The sequence below is a fragment of the Corvus hawaiiensis genome, chromosome Z (assembly GCF_020740725.1).
Source record: "Corvus hawaiiensis isolate bCorHaw1 chromosome Z, bCorHaw1.pri.cur, whole genome shotgun sequence".
Lineage (NCBI taxonomy): Eukaryota > Metazoa > Chordata > Aves > Passeriformes > Corvidae > Corvus > Corvus hawaiiensis.
Genome location: NC_063255.1, coordinates 36375309 through 36393093, shown reverse-complemented (window position 1 = coordinate 36393093; position 17785 = coordinate 36375309). Strand labels below are relative to the sequence as shown.

Here is a 17785-nt window from a genome sequence, read left to right as displayed (position 1 = left end):
TCATATGCAAGCAAGGATAGTATCTTCCAGTATACATACAAAGCAGGAGACGCAGATTCAATTCCATTCTCTGCTGCTTAATAAAGGTCATATATCCTCATAAAATTGTCAGGCTGTAGGGTATTGTGCGCAGGACAGAGAAAGATCTTGGCTGTCTAAACAATTGGACCAAAGCAGAGAGCATCTTTAAGGAATTGCCCTACACCATTCCAATTGCACTGGGTAATTAGAGCATGAATTTGAAGATGCCCTATTTTATTTCATGCTTTTAAAACATTAGATTCTTCCTCATGACTAAGCCTGATGTGTTAAATGCTGCACCTCATCACCGTTATTAGCCATGCCTAAAACATTGTAAGATGAAGCAGAACTTTGTCTGTGGACTGAGTTACTGTGGGTTGTGGTTTCAAACCTCTGTACTGGGTCTGGCTGGAATACAGTAATGACATTAATTTTATTCAGAGCAGTCCATATAATGCTGTGTTTGGTATTTGTGGCTTAAACAATGCTGGTAACAGAGCAGTGTTTTCCTGTCCCTGTAAAGAGCTCTCAAATTGCCAGATCTATCTCTCCTCGCTTGCCCACTGAACTCAAGAAGCTGGGGGTGGGCAAGAGGCTGCGAGGGAACACAGCCAACCCCAAGTGACTAAGAATATATTCCACACCATTTGACATTGTGCTCACCAGTAAAATCTGAGGAAAAGGAGGAGAAAGGCACAACATTCAGAAGTACAGCATCTATCTTCCCAAGTAATAGTTGCATATGTTGAGGCCCTTCTTTCCAAGGAATGTCTGGACATCTGGCCAATGATGGGAAGTGGTGGATGAATTTCTCTTTTTGCTTTGGTTGCACTTGCAGCATTTACTTTTCCTATTTATCTGTCATTCTCTTGGTCCATGAGATTTTTTCACCTTTGTTGTATTTTTCCCTCCATCTTCTAGGAAAAGGGAGTGAGGAAGAGGCTGAGTGGGTGTCTGGACACTGTCTGGAGCCAATCCACCAGAGTACCAGGACCAAGCTGGGCTCATGTGTAGCTATTCCAGACATGTTAAGATGCAGAAATGTACTCCAGTTAACTTTAAGCATGGATTTAATGACCTTAGAATTCAGCAGCTGGACAAAGACTTTGACATTCTTTGTTTTGGATTTAAGATACAATTTAAACACCACATTGCAACTCTCAGAACTCACATTTCTTTTTGGAGCTAGTTTTAGCAGCGTGATTCTTGCATATTTGTCCTACAATGTACAGACCTCAGGACATTTAACAGTGAAAGAGAGGACAGCACCACAGTGAGGGTGGTGAAACACCAGAACACGTGGCCTAGAGAGGTGGTAGATGCCCCATCGCTGTAAACATTCGAGCTTAGGTTGGACCAGGCTCTGAGCAGCCAGATCTAGTTGAAGTTGTCCCTAATCATTGCGGGGGTGTTGACCTTTAAAGGTTTCTTCTAACCCAAACCACTCTGATTCTACAAGGTCAGCCTTATGTTTTGAATGACTAAGCAGGGCCTGTGAAGAAGCATGAAATATTCGAGCTTTGTGCTTCGCTCAGCTTTCCTTCATCAGAGGTGGAAGGATTCTGTCCTGATTTATATTTGAACAAAATATAATACCTACTGATTTGAAACATTGATGGACAGGTGGAAACTTGATAGAGTCAGTTATTCAAGCTGATAAAAAAGAAAAAACATTATGATAAAAAGAAAGAAGTTAAAGGTGACATAGAAAGAGAAGCCTTGTAAAAAGAAAAGTACCTATTTTATACTGTTTTTTCTCCCATTTGCCTCTTTTCTCCTGTAAGTTCTCTGTTTTCATTCTTAGCTTTGAGCTAATTTTCCCAAAAACTCATATATGTTTAGGTTTTTGTCTTCCTTTTTTTTTTTTTAAACTGGGAGATTCCACTTGCTTGGCACTGGTTTTTGGTTGTACCCCATCATCAGAATCTGTACAAGTTACCTCTCTGTGTGCTTTCTTATGGTCTTCATTTTTTGACTTTCAAAGATCTATTCCTTTTCTTTTATATGATGCTGTTATATCTTGCAAAGCATTTCATAGCCCCTGGGTGGTCAAGATTAACTACAGTAAAAGGGCTCTGTGTCTCTTTCATGTATGATTTTTATTTGTTTCTTTCCTTGGTGAGGAAATCTACCACCATTCCATGCTGAGAACTGCAAGAACATAATCTGTGTTCCTGGAGCCCAACAAATTTTTTAACAATTATTGGTATAAAGGGGCTGTATCATATTACCATTTATAGATATGCAACTTACAGCTCTCAGAAGTAATTAAGTAATGACAAATCATACATATCTACCCTAGTACTTGCCCAAAGGTTAAGTAGCTTTCATGATGCCATTGTGCCATCATTTTCCTTTATTTCAATTGTCAGTTCTGAGCATCTTGGTAACATACAACCTTGCATGCAGGAGAACTTTACTGATCATTACAAGTATGTGTGTAAGGACCAGAATTTCTTTAATTATTTAATTAAAAATTAAAAGCTTCTTTTTAATAATCTCTGTCTATTACAAAAAATTAGTCTTGTTCATGCCTCTCTACAAGTAACTAATTTAGTATCATAATAGATTTTAATCTGCTGCTTTTTCAGTTTTCAATCAAGGGCGATAGAAAAGCAAATCTTGAGATATATATTTGAATAAGCTCTCTTTATCTTAACATACATATATGTTTAAGTTTTTCTTTCATGTTTGCTATATCATATCCTGTAATGAAGGAATGCAGACCCTGGAAAGATCCAAGTGCAGTATTGTATAAGTGATTGAAAGGTCAAGTGGAACTATTTCCTCCTCTTCAGAAAACAGCAGTCTGGGAAGTTTATATCAGAAAGCTTCTAAGATTTTCCATTTTACATGGTTATTATCACAGGTCATTATGCTGTGAAAGTGGGGCCTGTGTACCATGTGAAGTGACAGCTGCTGTGTAAACTGTAACCGTTGTTTTTCAGTAACTAGGGGGTTTTTTTAACTCCAGCACTCCTTAAAACTCTCACATATCAAACCAAATTTAATTTCAAATACTTAGGAAATGTAAATCTTGGAAGCTTTTTGAAACAATAAATAGTGATTTCCTCTCCCCACCCCCCCCCCCCCCCCCGCCACTCCATATGTAGGAAACTAAAATTTTTAACTACCAGAAAGGAAAATAGTGATTTTTTTTGTTCTTCATGGTAAATTTTCCCTCTAAATACTCTGCATGAATTTTTTTCCTCACAAAATATACTTCTACAAAATTTATGGAGAAAGATAAAGTTTCACATAATCATAGTTCAAATCCATTTTGATTTTATCTGTATTTTTCCAAGTTTCATTCCTGTTATTGCTTTGTGTATGGCAACATTTTTTCCTATTTGTAGGTGGGAAGTTATATGCTTTAATTTTTTTTACTTTACTTTGTCAGAGATTTATAACTATTATTTGAAATAAGTACCTCCTTTTGTGCCTAATGTCTACTTGCTGTCAGAAAAAGAACAGAGGACATGCATCTTATCCCAATTCTGATCTGGGAATTGACTCCAAATGGAAGGTTGCTGTGAAGAGTTGTCTAATGGCAGGGAAAACTTCTCAGCTGTATCTAAAAACTGGTGTGTTGTTTTTTTCTGTTGGAAAATTATTCCTAGATAAGGGTTAACTAGCTTTACAGACATGTCTTGGTCATCTAAGTGGAAAAATGAACTCGTATAGATCCTTTGGATCCTCCTGTTAATACCCAAATTCTTATTGGTCTACTGCTCACCCAGTGCTTATTCTTGTATCTCAGTAACAAAATGGTCTGCCTACATGTTAATAAATGGATTCATGTCTGTACTCTACTCAGTAGCATTCAGTGAAAACTAAATAAATCAAATCAGAATATTAAATTAAATTAAAAATAGGTTTTATAAATACCAAGCACTAAGATATGGTTTACATTAAAAATATTGTGTAATATATTTATATACTTTTGTAATATATGCATACAAATCTAAGGCAAAACTCTGGCTTGTTCTGCATGTCATACTTTCCTATCACAGTATTACCTGTCAACATCCATATGTTGAAGCAGAATACATCTATGATCATATAATGTTGTATCAGCACATGCCAGCTTTAGACAAGCTCTAAGAATATACCACAATCATGCTGGAGTTAGGAAAATGCCCTTTTATTTGATTTCATAGCTAGTTGTCAAGACACCATAGTATTGAGATCCTAAGTGTAGTGGTTTGGTTCAAAATATTCATTACTATTTACCTTCTGTGAGATAAGAATTAGGTGAAATGCAAAGCAGGCACCAAACTTGAAAGAATATAAAGGAGTTTATTAACAGACCTAAAAGAAGAAAAAAAATCATACCACACCATCAGAACACTTCTCCACCCCCCCCCCTTTCCCTTCTCCCACTGACAGTGTAAAAAGACAACCCTTGAGATGTTCAGTCTGTTTATCACTTCCATAATAACCTTGTTCAGTCCATTTAGGAAGAGGAGCCTCTCTTGCCCATGCTATGAACACATTATCACAATGAGACAGCCGCCCGGGTTGGTTCTCTGCTCGCATGTGAGTCCCTTCCCATGACTTGCAGCTTTTCCCACAACTGCTTTCGAGGGTCCACTCTTGAAATTACTGGGGTATAATTTTAAGGTTGAGCTGTTCAGAAACAAAAGTTGTCTTCACCTATCTCTGGGAGCATTTCATCTCTAAGAACAGAGGTCCTTCTCCTTCCCTGGGAGCAAAGGGTCTTCCTCATCTTCATCTCTAGGACTATCTCTGGGAGCATCTCTAGGAACTGAGGTTTTCTCAGTTTGGAGAAAAAGTTTGGTTTTCCATTTGGAGCAAGACTCCTCATCGCTTCCGTCTCTCCCTGTTCAAACTTCTCATTAAATTACAGCTGCTTCAGCATCTGCCTATCTCAGCACAGGTGCTTTTGCTCACAAGTACAAGTTGAACGCTCCACCCCTCATTCCTTCATGAAATTACAACGGGTACTCTGATACATCATAGCTTTACAACAGAATTTCAGCTTTAAGCATCTCCTCTTTCTCTTCCCTCAGGTTTTCAGCTCTTCACAGCACTAAAAGGGTTAATCTCACCTGGGCCTTGCAGCTGGAATGTCGCTTATCGCTGTTGGTCCCATGATCTTTTGCTGGACAGCAGGGCAGCTTCAGCTGAATCTTGGCCGCACTGGAGAGGGGGGGAGCTGAGCCGCTCTGGCTGCCCACAGCAGGGCTGTGGGGGGGTTCCACGGCTGGAACAGGGCCCATCGGCTCCAGGATGGCTGTGGCCCGGCCTGGCCTGGCCCGAGCAAGGCCTGGGCCGGGCCTGCCGGCCCCCGCACGGGGCCCGCAGCCACCTGTCCCAGCATGGGAAACGAGAGAGGGCTCTGCCTGGGGTGTGTCTATTCTTAAGTGTGGATCACAGAGGCGGTCACGATTTTAAGTGGCTTAAAGAATTGTCCATATTCAAACTGGCCAGCTGATAGGTTCTGTTAGGTCACAGAGGAAGCTGTAAGCACCTCTTTGCAAGAACATCACTTCCGAGACTATGCTTGCTAACCCATGACACTAATACAGTAAATTCTTTTTATCTGTCTTATGTTATATAATTCTTTTGCTTTCACAATCCTAATACTAAATTTCTTCCCTGCCTTTCTACCCAGCCACAGTTGCTACTACACGGCCCTCGTTGTCCAATTTATCAGCATAAACTGAAGAACATGTAAATATGCAGAGAATTATAGCAAAATTTAAGCCAGCTTTACATTTCCAGGGAATAAAAATTTTGCACATGTGTCATTTTGAATAGAAGCACAGTTACCACCATCTTGGATAACACACTGAGAATTTACTGAAAAGTTGTAAAGCTAAAATGACAAGCTGTTACAGCTGATAATCTTCACTACTCAAGATGTCTCAGACTATCCATCAACAGGACAAAGATAAAATGGAGTGTGCAATCAAAAAGATAGGAAATACTGAGTTTCATCATGTTACAGGAGAAATTGCAGCAAATTCTCCACAGCACAATCCAAACCTTTTAGTCTTGTAATGGGTTAAACAATTTTTAGTACTTAGACACCATAAAAATTTCAGCAACAGTCTGGCAACATATTCTTTGTGGTATACTTGTCCAAGTAACATTTAAAAAACATTTTCAGCACTGTGGTACCAAATCTGTGTTATGCACTGTTCCCTTTTATTCCCTATGTCCATTGAGAATGTAAACTTTTTCGCTGTTTCCAGAAAACGCCTGAACAATGAACAATATTTGGAATGTAATTATGTTTGTGACTTGGTCTCAGTGGAAAATCAGTTGTAATGGCTTTTAAACAAAAAAAATACTTCTAAAACTGGGAAGGGGTATGCATGTGGGAGCAAATGATCTACCAAGTTCTTATTGGAAATGAAAACAGCAAGTTAGTTTATTTCTGTATTTGAGTTTTCTGGGACTGTACTGATATGCACAGCCAAGAGGAGAGCTAAAGCTATTTGCAACTGGTTTATGCTTGCAGCCTGAAAATGAGTATGTGTGGTAAAGCGGAAGAAAAAGGAAGACAGGATGTTCCTTCTCACAGTCTGTCTCTTGCTAAACAGAAACATACCCCTATCAACCCCTAACCAAAGGACCATAGGAAAAGTTCACTCTTCTGAGAGGTAAAGTTGAACAGCAGATAAGAAGAAGGCAGAAGCACACACCTTCAGTTTCCATACTCTCAATTTCCACACTGACTAAGATAAATTACTAGGAACAAAAGATAAAGCAGGCTACCCTGGAGGGCACTGATACAGAAGTAACAAATACTGCACTGGGAATTCAAGAGTAGATGAACTGATTACTGCTTCTAGGATAAAATTATCCTAGATTAGAAAGGGATAAATTCTCATTTGAGGACAGTTATCTCAGTTTAAAGAGTGGTACCAGTATTTGCTTATCAATTACTTTCTGGACCTAGAAGATGATATATTCAAATATGATATATTTGAATACATCATGTATTCAAGATCTGATGCAGCCTGAAGTTTTAGGTTTCTCTTGGCCAAACCATCATGTTTTAGAGCATGTCTCCAGTGTAATTCCTTCAGTTCATGCAGATGTACCTCGTCTAGCTGTGATGCACACTGTTCAGCACACAACAAAAAAAATCTGCCTCAAAATACGGGTAACAATCCTGGAGATGAGGTCACCTAGAGCTACAGGGAAATGCTGTATTTAGCAATAACCAAACTAGTTCAGAGTTCTCTGGGGTAAACCTGCAGTCACTGCAACAATATGTGAGGCTCCTCATCCACAAATGGACCAACAATATTGACAGAGAAGTGGTATATTCTTGAGGAATTGCAAAGTTAGCCTGCACTTTGAACATGCTTGCAAATGCTAAACATTGTTATAATTCTCCCACAGGCATAATGAAGTCTGAGGAATGATCATCTTTCTCTGACGAAGTGAAGTCTTCCACTGCCCTCACTGTAAGTCAGTATGTAAGTTACAAAGAGATTTTGGGGGCTGATGTTCAAAGATACAGAAAAATTCCTTTGAAATTACCCCTCTTTCATCCAAACAGCACTTTTTAATCTATTTTTGTTTTGTAACATAGCCTCACCTTTCAAGAAATTTTCTTTGTTCATTCTGCTCTAACTCAATAGGTAAAAAACATCTCTGAAAGCACTTCCACCTGAAGGTTTGCTCCTCTAATGTAACTTGCACCAACTGTCACCATAGTGATTCCTCTAGGACTGTAACACATTAAAAAAAGAAAGAAAAAGAATCTGCTGTCAAACACTGCTAGCTCTCACATCTTGAACATCTCATGACGTCTCCATGAGATAATGCAACTTCTTGCTGGGAAATCAAAAGCACAGCTGTACATTTCACACATACACACAGGCACCAGGATCCAGAGACAGTGCCACTTTACCATCCTGAACATCGCAGCAAGGCTGGTGCTCTCCAGAATAGTTTTTCTATAAGATGTTCTATAAGATTAATTTTAAAGTCCACTATCTTTAACCTCGTCCCTCATTTGTACTGAATAACCTGAGGGACTCTAAATGAATGTGGCAACATTGTATGCACTAAAGTAGCAGTCTGAGGAATAAATTTTGCTGTTTGTACAAGAATCAAACCAAACAAATGGAACTGTTTATGCTGCACTTTTCTTTAAGCTGGAACAGGTGCATAACATGAGTCCTAAGAGCACATCCATAATTAACGAGACTAGAGTTGTCTTTTAATCGTGATCTTTTGACATAGCAACATTTTAATTGGAAACCAGCAAAGAGAAGACCAGACCAGAATCACCTAGTTAGTGAAGCTGTACAAGGGACAAATTGACTAAGTCCTAATTTTCTGTCTAACAGGCCTAATTAACATCCAGCTTAGATTTGGGGTTTAATGCATATTTATGACTCTGCTATGTCGTACTAGAAACACTTTTTGTAAACCATGGAAGATGCACACTTTTCCTTAAATGGATGATAATGATAAGCAGTGCATTCTCTTCCAATTTATCAATAACTTTTAAACATACCTTGTGGTTAACTGCAGAACAAAAAAGGGTTTGAACTACTACAAAGAACAACAGAGAAAAGACACTTTGCAATTTCTTTTTCAATCTGAGAAAGTTAAGGAGGTGCAGATTTATATCACTAAATGTAAAAATTAGGCCAGAATTGAAACATGACTTTTAGAATCAATTGTTCTGTGAAGATATAAGTATGGTTTTACTGTCTCCAAAAGCCTTTAATATACCCTTCACCAACAGTTTTCAAAGTCTACAACCAGGGTAAAAGATCAAAAACAGATCTATACAGAAAAGCTCCCAGGTATAAAAAATTATGCTTCTTCTCTTGAAATGCTGCACCATGGCAATTATATTCAAGGTAATCTTTATGGAAATTTGGTTAGAGTTAACCTAGAGATGTTTTGAGATTGAAAACAACATAATTCTCTGATACACGGGGACTTTGTGAAGATCCATATTTCTCTGAAAATTTAAATGTCTGGTACTTTAAACTGAGACTGCTCAGGTTGTTCATGACTGAAAAACAAAAACATAAGACCTGATTCCTTGTACAGAATTAGATGGCTTTCTAAATATAAAGTTGCCAATGGGGGGGGGGGGGGGGGGGAAAGGTTATTTTTAAAAATTATCCCATGCATAAATGGCATATATTATCATTTGATTTAAAATATATATATATTTATCCTAGCAGATCCCAGGCCTGCAGCTTAAAATCACACAGACAACTGTGAAGTAAGCAGTTATTTAGGATTCTGGAAATGCTACTAATCCACAAATTAAAATTGCAGTTTGACTCAAAATAAATCCAACACTAAGTACCTCCTACATATGACCATGTCCCTATGCTACCTCTCAGATGTTTTACATTCCTAATCTTTCTTCCAGTTGTCTATCAAATTCTCTGTGCCCTGTTGCAAATTAACTTTTTAAAAGACAGTTACCTTTTAAATTAGAAGTGCCACAATTTTACAGGAAAACAATTTTCTTTTCTTGCAAGAGACTTTATACATACATGGCATGGACATGTGCTGTTCAAGATACTCTCAAATTTCAATGATATAGAAGTTAAGAGATATGGGTAACATACTGGTGAAGAATGGTTTAGCTATGACAGGATTAGCTGGTTTAGCTATGACAATGTGGTATGAATTTGCCAAGGAAACAAACATTTACTTTTGCCTTTTCTGTGTTTATCATCTTCACTGCTACGTACAAAAATAAGCGATATACAAAAATTATTACTATAATGTTATTGTACTTACCTGAATGAAAAGAAGTGTCACACTAACATGGTGACTCCAGCATCATTCAAGGCTTACTTAGTAGTCAAAGAAAGTCTTACGTTAATACAATGTTTAATGTGAGATGATGAGTTCAAGTGACTTATGACACCTCTTTTTTCTGACTTGAAAAGCAGTAATAATGGCACTTGATTTGTAATTCTTTTTGTAAGGCACGCAGCAAAGTGATGCTAAATAGTGAATAAATCAAAATTAAATACTGCCAAATTCGGTATCTGGAATAGGTGAAGTTCTTGAACCAAAATTCATTTATCTGAATGAAGATAGCGGGCAGAGACAACACCTCTAGGCATCACCCCACTAGGAATGTCACACCAGGCATTGCTGCCTCTTAAACTTCTTTCATTCATGACATGCTTACCAAAATGTAGAAGTGTCCTGACAGTTTTTCATTAAGCTGTACACCATGCTCAATGTAGCTCAATGCTATATTCATTACTAACGCACATCTACTGCTCATGGAGTGTCACAGAATCCCACACCACCAAGAGGAAGTGAAAACATGTATTAGGCAAACTCTGTCCATGCAAAAAAACAAATTGGAGGTCACAACTTCAAAACCGTCCCATCAGTCCACAAAGGGATTTAACAAGCTCAGTCTCTCCTGAAATTTTCAGAAGTAACAGAAAGTATTTTGGACTATATATGTAATTCTAAAACTATTGTAAAACAGAGTGATGAATGAGGAGATATACTCACCGCTTTTTACTGGCTAGGCTCGTAGTTCAATGCCTTAGAAAGCCTTGGGCGGCCTAGAGAGGTAGTACGGGCAATCCAGCATTTCAGTAGCTCTGAAAGCAGCAAGTATTAGCTGCAAAACTGATATCAGATCCAGCAGAAGCAAAGAGGGAGAAATATAGCTTTCAGCTTGCCTAATTCCTGCAATTGGAAGCTTTCAAACAGAAACAGAGACAAGATGTTCACAGAAAGGGTGCAAAGCCAAAGAGGGCAGGCCCCCCCTTGGTCCTCTCTTTTATTCGGAGAAGGGGAAAGGGGAGGACTGGGGGTGACCCGGGGTGACCGGCCAATCAGACACTGCTAAAGAGTTTGAGTTACATTTGGTTTTGCCCGCGCTTGGAACAAAGGAGTTCAGAACACATGGCAGAGGCAAGTGTCTTGGGGAGGGGGAAGGGAAGCTCGGAACAGGCAGCAACAGATGAATACTTTCTATTCAAAGTTACAAGTAAGACTTTATATTCAAACTGAGTCCAAAACCAAGGTGTGATTCCATAACAATTTAAGCACCTTACAAGGAACATTTGAGCACCAAAGCAGGAGGAATTGCCACTGTCTTAGTTTACAAAAGCAGTGCTTTGTTTTTATATTTGCCTTTTTCCACTATTATGCTTTGCTCAGATGGCTGAAAATTCCCCCTGCTCCTCTGGCTTCTACAAATATTGCCTTCAGCTTCCATCCCCTTCTTTAAGTTGAAGCAGTTTTCAGGCTATTCAGGAAATTCTCTCTTGAATAGTTCTGATAAGATTCTCTATTTCTCTAATATAGTCTACCCCAGATCAAATATATTCATTTATACAGTTGAAAGTCCTGCTTTCTAGTTCTTCTCATGCTCTCTGTCTAGAATCAAGGTTAGTCCAGCATGGTATATGAAGTTATAAACTGAGTTTGTGCCTCACTGCTTTCAATGTCAGTATCTGAAGCTAGGGTTTTTGAAGGAAGGCTTCAAGAAGGAGGATTTAAAAACAATAAATAAATAAATTACTCTTGCAGTGGAATAAATTCACTAGATAATAATCATATAGTTTTAGAATAGGCAACCTGTCACAGCTTTAAGAGAAAAAAATAACAAAATCTAGGTTATTACAAGGGTAAGTAAGTTATGATTTATTTTGTGAAAGCATATACAAAATGGCAAATATTGCATTTATCTGCCTGTATATTTTGTTTGCTCACCTCTAATCAGTATCCATAAATAATGTATTTACAATAACAAATGCCTCTTAAAATCTTTATTTTCAATATTTCTTAATGATTGTCACATTCTGCAGTTCAGTCAGGTCTGTCATGATCACAAGCTACAATATGCCTCCTTAGTGTGCCCTGTGTCATTTTATGAATTATTACTATTCTCCATCTACTCCAAAACCTCTCCTTTCCAAATTATTTTCTCTCTAATTTTATGAATCCATTACACTTCTATTTGCTCTATTTACCCTGTCTTCAATTATAAACGATTTTACAACCAAAGTCTCTGTGAAATGCTGTATAGTTTCATAACATAATAACTTACTGTATATTTTTGCATGTATTAGTCAGAATTCTAACTAAAAATGATTAGTGATTTTGATCTCTTCACAAGACAGGTCTGACCCAGACAATGAAAAAATATTTCCTAGAATTAATACATGGAATTTGAATGTTTAATGCTGTTGTACATGTGACACTCTGGTATTTATGCGCAGGAAACTGGTGGGAGAAAAATTCTGCAACATGGTGTGATTATCTCTACTTACCAAACCTGAAAGATTAATCTGAAAAGCTACACAGCAGGAAAAGACAGATGTGAAACTGTAATCAGCATTTTCTAAAAGACTACATAAATTTTCAAAAAACACCTTACTCTTTTTTAGGCTGAGATTAATTTTTTTAGACTGACAACCTCAACAAGTAAAAGAGACTGAATAAAATGTTATATTTTAAACATAATGTGTATAATTTAAAGATAACTATACCTGAAACAGGTGTGCAAGACTAACGGTTACATGACTGCAATCTGGTCAATAGTACTTTTATTAATTCTTTCAAGAAACACTGTAAACATAATGTCAGAGTTTAAATTTTTGCACACATCCTTTGTGTAACTGTGAAATCTAACGCATACATGCACAGCTCTATCACTTGCACAACTGGCATGGCTCAAAGCTGTATGTCCTGGTTTTGGCTGGAACAAAGTTAATTTTCTTCCTAGTAGCTGGTACAGTGCTGTTTGGATTCAGTATGAGAATAATGTTGATAACACACTGATGTTTTGGTTGTTGCAAAGTAGTGCTTACCGTAATCCAAAGGCTTTGCAGGTGCACAAGAAGCTGAGAGGGAGCATAGCCAGGACAGCTGGCCCAAACTGGCCAAAGGGGTGTTTCATACCATGGAATATTATGCCCAGTTTATAAACTGGGGGCAGTTGGCTGGGAAGTGCCAATTGCTGCTGGTCTGGCCCCTCGGTCAGTAGGTGGTTAACAATTGTATTGTGCATCAGTTGTCTTTCCTAGGTTTTATTCTCTTTGTCTGTTGACTTTCTTTGCACCCTGATATTGTTATTAATGTTGTCACTATTATTAAATTTTATTTTAATTTCATTTCATCTTATCTCAGCCCATAGGTTTGGGTTTTTTTTTCCTGTTTCTCCGTCCCAACCCACTGTGTGGTTGGGGGCAGTTAAGTGAGCATCTACGTGGTTCTTAGTTATTGGCTGTGGTTATACCATAATAGTGTGTTTTAAGCTGGCAGGGAAAAAAATCAACAGCTTCTTCCTAACCATGCAGTGCCTTGCTTTGGATACTAAATACTTTGTCACTCTCTGATTGCATGGGTGCTACGTCGTATTTGTAGGGCCCCGTTCTTAGACTCTTTGATTCCAGCATAATCAAGTAAAAACCCACTGCCTTTTTAAAATACTCAAGTATGTATAAGCCTCTATTTTCTAGCCTTTCTGTCATAGAATCAATATTTCACCCATTTTAATATGCCTTTATCCAGGCAGAAACAAAATAAGTGGCTTTAAATGAAGGACATCTCATACTATAGTACATCCTAACTCCTGGTGACAGCTCAGGGTCAGTATTCAGTACTAGGTTATAGAGAAATGCTGATTAATAAGCCTTTGCAAGACTGCTTTTAGGTACCTTAGTACAATGACAAATGCCCAGGTTCTAGAACAAATGGTTTAAGACAACTTTGGTTGTCTTAAATGGTTTACAGCAACTCCAGACTGCATTTTCAAAAGCAGAATAAAATTTCCAAATAAGTGAAAGCCTGTTATTGTCTTTAGGACTTCAGACTTCCATACAGCATGCCAGGGTTTTCAACTCACTAGATTTATTCTGCTAAAGGAACTGGAAAGAGTTTGTTTCACACTGCCACAAAAAACAGTGTTTACACAGGACACTGCTGTTAACACACAGAAGTCTACATGGAATATGTAAAACAAAAAATCTTCATAAGCTATATGCAGGGAAATTAATGTAATTCACTAGGCTTCAAAATACAAGTCTATATAACTTACATTAAACTGACTAAAAACTAAAAATATATTAAATATATGAAATCAAATATACTAATTTCTATAAAAAGAGAACTTTTCTTAAGCTTACAGGAAACCTTTTAAAAAATCTTTACACATGAATTCTAAAGTCCTTCCCAATCCTTTTGTTTCTGCTGGCAAAGGCAAGTCCAATGCGATGTGAACATGTAAAGGAAGTCAGGTGCCTTTTGTCATTATGAAAGTACAACAGCACCATTCCGAAATGCAGCACCCTTAAACAGGGAAAGGCCTTGTTTAAAAGCAGTCACCTTGAAGAGGGTCAGTATTCCTGGAAACAAAGAGATCATCTCAAGAAACATGAAGAAATCCTCCTTTAAGGCTAGGTGCTTAAATTATGTTTATTTATCTGTCATCTTAGTAAGACATAGCATAAATCTCAGTTCAAGTACCACACACTTACAGGTTTCTTCTTACACAGTGATAATATATGAGCACGTATTAATTAATCAACACACCTAGTGAATTCCAGATTTAACCAACTACACTGCTCCTTTCATGTTTCTCCGGTACAAATGTTCTTGGCATTTATTTCAGTAGAAAGGAACAGAGTGGACTTACTCCATACAAAGTGCTTACCTACTGTCTTAAAATAGATGCATCAAAAAACCCCCACAATTTTTAAAAAATAAAATATATATTGGTATGCAATAGCAAAATTATGTATGCTTTCATTGCAGATGAAATAATTGTCTTAAAACTGAAGGAAAGATATTCAAGTCAAATCACAATGTTTCATTTCATCTTAATGGCCAAGAGTGTATTTATTATTTTAAAATAAAATTGATGTACATTTCACAAGGATAACTTCTTTTTAGTAAGAAAAATGCCAATATTTAAGTTGGAAATTTTCTACATAAAAAAATTTTAAGAGGTCAGAATTTGGGGAAAAAGGGTGAGCATTCAGATGAGACTGTCTGATGAATAGGAAATGCAGTTGCAAAATATTCTAGCTAACCAGAATCTACATTTTTCACCCTTTCCAAGAAAATTCAATTTTCTACTGCAGCATAACAAAACTAAGATACCAGCCTTTAACTTCTGCCAGTAATAATCTATTCCTGTTATTTCCTGCTCACCCATTGCACAGCTGAGTTTTCGATTTCCACATCTCCATCTGTGACCTTCTAGGCATTCCCACAAAGATGACATCAAGCTTGGAGACCTGCATTGTGAGAAATAAATGGGATGTATCAAGCTGTTGCTGCGGTCTGCTGAGAGAATCTCAATCTCCTTCTCTTATAATACCCAACCAGGTTCTTGAGCTGGGAAAAGGAAAGATCCTTTGATTGCCCAAAGAAATCCAGAAAAACAAAGAAACTTCTCGAAAAATTTTGTGCTGATGCATCAGATGTCAACCACTCTTGACAGGAGATGGGATCTCAGTTTTCTTTCCTCTATTGCAGAACACAATGCAAATGTTAAATAGTTCCTTGCATATTCCTGAAAGAATGGCCATGTTAGAATGCTCTTTTGGCTTTTTGCTCTCACTGTTTTTTGTTCTGGGTTTTACCTAGATGTCTCAATCAAGCCAATGAACCAGAAAAGATTTTTCTGTGCATTCCACTACATTTCAAAGTTTGTTTATTCCTTCATATTATTTTGTCTTTGAAGACACAGAAATCCACTAGGACTAAACAGCAGATGTAATAGATGTCCTGCAATTACAAGAAATTAACAGTTTCTTCTTATTTCTTTCTCACCTGAAAGTAATAAAAATAGAGTTTTACTCACTGAATGTCTGTTTTTTCTGTGGTGGTCTGAGGAACAGAGCATTTATTTCCTAACAGCACTGAGAATTTTTAATAGTATTTTTCATGTGATTTTCTCCTATTGGCAGATGCTACCATTTGCTTTATGATATGCCTGCAAGTCTACAGAGCTGGCCCATTATTTTCCAAATAATCAGTCCACCCATCTTTACATTTTTACACTTTGGGAGTTCCAAGATCAAAAAATATACATAGCTTTCACAGTTTCATTCTGAGCCTGCATACTCTCTACAAAATGCTAGAAAGACTGAATGTAACACACTTGAATTAGCTCATGGGTTAGAAAACTGTCTTTTTTCAGACCTTTCACATTCTGCCCAATGTTTAAGAAAATGCTGAAGGAAAAAGATGAAGCCTGAAACTATTCAAGAGCCTTTTTTCAGCATACTGCAAACATACTTTGTCCCTACAGATATTCAGGGTTTGTCCATACACTCAACACCATCAATCTAGAAACAGAATTAAATAGGCAGGTATGTTCAGAAATGCCATACGCTCTAGATTTGAAGGGATTATTTCAAGAGTTATCCAAACAAGGAAAGGACTCTTTTATTTTCTAATGAACTGTCTTGCACAACATTGGTTTTCTTATAAACAAAGACATTGGTACCCGGTGCTGCAGGGGGACCTATGCAGTGGTGCTTGCTAGAAGAGTTTGTACAGAGGTAAGCAAGCAATAGCTTTGGTAAGTTCTTCAAAACCATTTAAGGTAAGGATTCTCTATAACTACATTCTCTTCCATACAATTGTTGTCAGTAGCTCAAATTAGGCTAAAATGGAGCAATTTGCCACCTTAACTAGTGATCTGCTCAGCCAGCTTCATCTGGAAATTGAGTTTGTAAAAAGTAGTTCACAGAGTATGACTCAAGAGAGAGCTGCTGACACTTAATTTTTAGACCTGTTCTCATTCACTTTCTTGAGATGTACTTTTGAAAACATTGTCAAGTATTTCTCATTTGCCCGTGCACTTCTGTAATTTAAAAGAACAAAGTTGTTATACTCATCTACAGTAATTTTTTTTACACTTTTTTGTGAGGAAAATCAATTCTGTTGACTTGTAGAAGTTGTGTGGAAAGAAAAATCTATTATACTCAATGAAGAAAAATTATTGGATTAAATTAATTTTCTTTAAGTGTCAAACTGATTTTCATCTTGCACACAACACATGCACTGCAAAGCCAATTTTATTGTTAAAAACTGCAAAACCAAATTAATTGCTAAAATTCTAGAATAGCAATCTGTAGTCTGTTACTCAAGGCATTTGAAACATTTTCTCATGACCCTCTCCTTATAATGGACCATCCATCCAAGTCAGTGTGGTGAATTTGGTTTAACAGACTAACAGTAACTTTCACAATATGCTGCAGATCTCAGTAACCTAAGGCATATAACACTTCTTCTTTGACAGCATCCATATAAACGAATTATTAGTAATTATGCTGATGTTTTGCATTTTCCATTTCAATGACAGATATTTTGTCATAGAATCATGATATAATTGGTGTATTCCAGGAGAGAAGACAAAAGGAAAATATTCGCTTGCATTGCTTGTCAGCTACAAAACCAACTGGGATTTAAACATTTTAAGCTTATTAAAATAAATCTGTCATCTAAACCAGCCAAATACATGAAAACCATATAATTTTACTTTCCACAGTGGACTTGATCTTAACCTAAATTATTTGGGTTGCATGGACCTTTTTGGGAATCTGCTACTCAAATTACATGTGAGTCTTGAGCACCACATAAGGAGTGCCTCACTGACACATTATTTTATTGATCATGAAGTCAAACAACTGAGTCCATCTGTGCAGCACATACTGTTTTTACTTCTTCAGGGTTCCTAAGATTCATAAGCTAATCTGTTTCATCTTTGCAAGTGACTTTAAAAAGTTAAAGACTGTCTCATATATCA

The 17785-nt window shown here is 37.2% G+C and overlaps 1 long non-coding RNA gene across 1 annotated transcript in view; it reads left to right on the top strand.

Moving 5' to 3' along the window:
• The window catches only part of LOC125320118, a 53228-nt gene extending 37463 nt beyond the window's left edge, over positions 1-15765 (top strand). Inside the window, exons 3-4 of the long non-coding RNA XR_007201011.1 lie at positions 7402-7466; positions 15230-15765. This is a non-coding gene — a long non-coding RNA (uncharacterized LOC125320118). The remainder of the gene's footprint in view (positions 1-7401; positions 7467-15229) is intronic.
• The last annotated feature ends 2020 nt before the right edge of the window (positions 15766-17785 follow it).